The sequence below is a fragment of the Triticum dicoccoides genome, chromosome 4A (assembly GCF_002162155.2).
Source record: "Triticum dicoccoides isolate Atlit2015 ecotype Zavitan chromosome 4A, WEW_v2.0, whole genome shotgun sequence".
Classification (NCBI taxonomy): domain Eukaryota; kingdom Viridiplantae; phylum Streptophyta; class Magnoliopsida; order Poales; family Poaceae; genus Triticum; species Triticum dicoccoides.
Genome location: NC_041386.1, coordinates 750,651,463 through 750,657,460, shown reverse-complemented (window position 1 = coordinate 750,657,460; position 5,998 = coordinate 750,651,463). Strand labels below are relative to the sequence as shown.

The window sequence follows — 5,998 nt, the reverse complement described above, 5'->3', positions numbered from 1 at the left end:
ACATACCTTGAGCATTGGTCTTAGTTTCAGCAAGTCACCCTCAACTCTTGTCAGTGCTTTTTCTGATTCTGACTGGGCAGGCTGTCTGGATGACAGACGCTCTACTGGTGGATTTGCCATATTTTTTGGACCAAACCTGATTTCGTGGTGTGCAAGGAAGCATGCCACAGTGTCTCGGTCTAGCACAGAGGCAGAGTACAAGGCATTAGCGAATGCCACAGCTGAAATCATATGGGTTCAATCAATGTTAAAGGAACTTGGCATACGAAGTTCTCAAACTCCATGTCTGTGGTGTGATAATCTTGGTGCCACCTACTTGTCTGCAAATCCAGTGTTTCATGCCAGAACAAAGCACATAGAGATAGACTTTCACTTTGTCAGAGAAAGAGTTGCACGGAAACAGCTTGATATTCGGTTCATTCATTCCAGAGATCAAGTTGCAGATGGGTTTACTAAAGCCCTGCCTATCAGAAACTTTGAAGAATTTAAGCATAATCTCAACTTGATGAAGTTGTGATTAAGGGGGAGTGTCAAACATTATACATATGCGGGGCCGGGCCATGTTTATCAGATATGATAGAGATATAGACTAGGAGTTAGTTTGAATGAGATATTCATGTAATCGTCTTCTCCTTTCTTCTCTCCCAGGTCTTATCCCTTGTAACTGCATGATGTATGCCATCTAGGGTTTTGGCTCCCTACTATATAACATGAACCACGTCGCCCCAACAGTGTAAGACGTTTTCCGCTCGCACAGAATACACTTCATGCATACATTGTTTTCCATAGTATTATTACATACCACAGCTCCATCACATAAAAATTCCTAGACTTTTCTCCACAGTTATTAGGCTACAGTATTCAGTACTCAAATATTATTTCAATCTGGAAGGCAAGCGCAAGGATTCATAAATGTAGGCAGATGTTGGGTTTACACAATCTCCAGATGTAGTTTGTCTATAGCCCATTTCCCATCTTCTGTTGGATCATGTTCAGCGGATTCACTTCTTCTCACGCAGTCGACGACGTAACTCCCCAAGAGCCCAGATGGGGAATAAATTGCCGTAGTTGCCGTAATTGTAGTAAAGGGAGCAGTTGGAGCATCCAATGTGTTCCTGTCACCAAAGCTGAAACTTCAGATTGCTTTAGGAAGCAGTAACAGACATTTCCAAAAAAAAAAGTATTTTGGCATAATACTGCCATATATGTATCAGTATAACAAGGTTATCAGAGGATTCGACACGATCATGGTAGGGTGTTGTGCCTTGATATTTTTGAAGAGTATTTACTAGTTATGATCGTAAGCAGGAACAATAAACTATTAATGTAGCCGCAAAAGTTGAATGCTTACTTGCTGGGGAAACTCGCCTGTGTCTAGTTGCATATTGATCAATTCTTTTGCAGCATGATATAGTGGTGTGGGATCTCGCTCAACCTGAATAGAATGACCGTGATATGAAAATAACATGTGGATGCCAGAATAGTTTTAAAGTCAATTCAAATGAACCATGAAGAAAACATACCTGCCCAGCATAAATTAAAGCTAACATTGCCCAAGCAGTGTTGACTGCATGAGGACTGCCCGCATCCACATAAGACTGTAAAATATTAGAGTGGAAACCATCATTAAATTCATTAAGAATTGCCCTAATCAGTACTCACAATATCTCAGTGGTTGAAAGGGAATTTGTCTGAGAGATAGGTGTTGTGGGAGGATTGATTTGGCCGTATACAACTAGTATAGTAGTTACAAGCAAATAAAAATATACGAGTTAACCATGATGAAATAAGCCGGTCCCATTTTATCGGGGTTTCAGTATAGACTGAATGTGCATTTTCAGCACTGCTGGAGGTGATCAAAAGATGGACTACTCAGCTCGATTGCCTGCTTGGGCATGTACGGATCTATCAATAAAACGGGGTGCATACTTATTGCGTTTTTCTGATTTTTTTTAGAAAAGGAGGAGGACCCCCGGCCTCTGCATCTAGGCGATGCATACGACCACTTTATTAATTATTCTCATAAAACCTTACAAAGCCATATAACAGTAAGACTAAAGCCACCGTCTAAGCAACAACTGTCGCTACTCCTATCCAGTTGATGAAGGGGCGCTGATAGCCTGGGCCTAATACCAAACAGACATCGCAGCCAACCTAAACATCTAAGACCTGAAGTCCCAACCAGGACGCCTGCCAGGTATAGGGCACCTACCAGTCCGGCGCACTCCTCAACCAGGACGTCTGCCGGGTATGAGGCCGCCACAGCCACCTGCCACAAATCCATCTTTAGAGTTGTACTCTTGCATCTACCGTGCCAGGTCTTTCTGCCATCGACGCCACCACGACGCCATACAGCCTCGTCCTCCTGCGTGAGTCCATCCTCGCACATCGAACTCCGAATCTGCATTGCGCCACGCCGTCGAGATCCCTCGCCATCAATGTGTAGGATGAAGGAAATGATGATAAGGGCATCATCATCACCGGCTCCGGCCATCGACCAAAACCATGTTTTCACCTGGATCCGTCCCAAGAAAACCACCCGACAACATGTGCACCATCTCGACCGCCTTCAAAGCCCCAGATCCAGCCGCCTAGATCCGGCGACCAACCGCAACAACAGTGCCACCATAGGAGCCCTTGCACACCGGCCACAGCCTGAGTGTGCCACCATTGGAGCCTAAGAGGAGGGCTCCCACCCCGCCTCACCAAGCCGCGAGAGCCGCCGAGATGGATCCCGCGCGCTCGTCACCGTCTCTGATCCGAACCAATCCATAGCAGATCGCCGTCACAGATCCGCCTTGGACAGGGACTCCACGCCATGCCGCCGCGGGAAGCCCTAGCTTCACCAGCCGCCACCCTCCAGGGCCGCCGCCCCGGGATCCAGACAGAACATCGCCGCTGCCACCAGCCATGTTCCGCCGCCGGCCCCTGCGACCTACGCCGCCATGACCAAGCACGCCCACTGAGCAGCCGGCACCACCAGATCTTGCATGAAGCCCGCCGCTCTGCCTCCTCCTCTCATCACCACGCCACCAAGGCACCGTCGGAGGCCTCAGATCGTCTGCGCCGCCGTGACACGGCTCAGATCGGGGAGGAGGGCCCCTGCGCCACGGGTGACCCGCCTCACCCAAAGGAACGCGGGAGGGAAGGGAGCCTCCGCCGCCGCCGTCAGCCGCCCAGGGCTTTGCCCGGCGGCCTCCTCCAACGGCGGCGGAGGGGAGGGGAGGGAGGGGTTGGGAGCTCGGTGGCGGTGGGGGTAGGGTTCCGCCCGAGCCGCCCTAGCGGGGGGGCAACTCGGGGGCGACTCCAGTAAGGTACCCTTGTTTTTTCATATAAAATCTAGCTAGTTGCAATGAAAACAGGCTCATTCAACAAACTTTTGGCCAGAAACTGAAACTTAGCAAATATCGAGATGCTATGAACAAACACGGCTGTGGAGGGAAGTAGAGCACAAATTATATGGATGGAGGGCCAAAGACCTCTTATAAGGTTGTCTTGCTCTATAATTTGCCTTGCAAGTATAACATACCTAGGAAGCTAGTTTAGTGCGTCCAGGGTTGCGCAACACAGCCTATTCCTAATGAATTTCCAATGGATGGTTCGAGTTTCTAAACTCTTTCGGGCTATTGAGTTTGTGCTAATGATCTGCCAGATACAACTGCTAGCGAATAACATCTCGAAAGCTTGCTCGGGGTAGGCGGATAGCATCTCAAGCTAAAAAAATAATACAAACCAAGCATGACCTTATCAAACCCTAATAACAGCATGTGGTTAAATACAGAAAAGAAGAACAGTTACTCCCCATCCACCTGTTTCACTAGAAAGATAAGTCTCTCCCCATCCACCTGTATTTAGCTGCTTTGACAATAGAAAGTTGCATGCATTGTGTATGAAGTAACTATTTTCGTAAGTTCTTCCGGAAGCTATTAATCCTTGTACAACAAATAATGTTCCATAAGTGAAACATATACCCCAAGTGCCATACCTATTAGATAAGAAATAATACAATTATTGACTTCCAATATTGAAAGTTCAAATACTTGACACCGACAAACAAAATATTTTAGATACCAGGAGCCATCCTTTCGTTGACTATTCTCAATAAACACAGAAGCATTTTTTATGCATTTTCCTATCTCTTCTTTGCGGTACCCCGGGTAAATTTCTCTAAACATAATCAAGGCTTGAAGCACCGATGATGTGCATTCGACGGATCTATCAATTGATTTAAGCATGTGAATTAGCTCTCCAAATATATGAAGGAAAAAAGAATAAATGATATTTTCTGCAAAGAAGATGTTTTCCTCCTTACGGATAGTCAACCATAATGTTCAGAAAAGTCTCAGAAGGGTTGAGAACCTATTACGAATAAAAAGGAGTTAGTGTATGGTCAAGTAAAACATGTTAAAACAACAATATCATTTGGACATTGTGAATAGATATAAAATACACAAGATAAGAAGAATAAACGATGAGCGAATGCTAGAAATTAAAAAGTATTTCCCTGTTTGAACTATTAGATTATGTTGTAGTTTATTTTTTATAATATTCATGAGCTATTTTTGTCATCCATAGATACTACTGAACGTTTATTATTGTACAGCTAGTTGTCATTTGGGCTGATAAAAAAACACTTCAGAACTAGCTGATTCCCAAGTGTGGTCAAGTGCACTGTAGTGGGTTTTCTATTTGGTTAGTTTTAAAAATTGAAGTTGACTGTATTTCTGGCCAAGAACTGGTTACATTTGAATTTCCATTCTGAATTGCAAACTAACACTATTTGTCCTTATTTTAAGATTATTTTTTGTACACAAGGTTTTTTTACCTGGTTACATGCAATTAAAACTGAGTCCCCATAGAATTGGTGCACTTGGTTTTCCATATAATAGACGTAGAACTGCCAAATACTCACCTCAATAAATGAAGTAGTTCTCTTACACTCGTATGTAGAAAAGGTACCATCTTTGTTCTTCAAAGGAGATAAGCGTATTATCAATAATCATTGATTTGAATTGTAAGGTTAAATTATTTAAAGAGAACACATAGAATGTAGTAAGAATTACCAAAAAAAGTACAAGAAAATAAGGTACAAAAAGGAAGATGCTTTTTTTAAGAAGACATATAAACTTATAACCGATACAAGATCAGAAACTACAACAATTTCAGTAAAGAAAACTGATTTAAAGGAATGATGATGATACATATAATTGTATCTTATGCGCTTGGCGAACTCTTTATCCTTTACAAATTATTCATCACTAAAATTGAAGTGACATGCAAAAATCCAGGAGAAGAAGTTCAGAAACCTTTTGTAGCTAATACATGTTTGCACCATACGATCCCTAATACTTTGTGAATGGCTCATGATGACAACAATAGAACACCAACATTGGACAAAGATGTGATGAATCCATATTGTTGCTACCATTCTAATTGTTCCACCACAACACGCTTCTACCCATATGATGTTTGACATAATTAATGCCCATAAGTGTACCTTTTGTCTTGTCCTAATGTTGATTGAATTAAACTAGTCTGAAGTAATATTTCAGGTGTGTCGTCTTGGAAAATGGGTCGGCCCAGGACCAAAAAAGTCCTGACATTGGTTCAGCGGCCATTGAGGACCATGGCTGAACTTAGGCCAAGCCAACCTAGCATTACCAAAGAGAACAAAACAATTCTTTGTAACCTGATCTTAACGATAATGAGTAGGAGGAACTACTTGAAATATATTGCTAAGGTATCCTCATAAGCTTGAGCTTTTGGGTGAGATAGATGATGCATGCAATTCAATATGTACTAGAGCCAAGAAATGGCAATTCTATCTCTTAGTTGTAGAGTCAGCTCATAGTTCATTTGGACCCATTGTTCTTAACCTCTGGCACCGCCACTAAAGCCAAGAGATCTCAAGTTCAAGACCTAAAAATGCAATATTAATAATAATATTCCCGGTCTACATCGATTCCACATCTAAGACTTGGAGGAGGCTAGACATGAA

General features: G+C 43.2%; 1 pseudogene; it reads right to left on the bottom strand.

Annotated features, from left to right (window-relative positions):
- Nucleotides 1–782: 782 nt before the first annotated feature.
- Nucleotides 783–5,998, bottom strand: part of LOC119288457 — a 14,465-nt pseudogene continuing 9,249 nt past the window's right edge.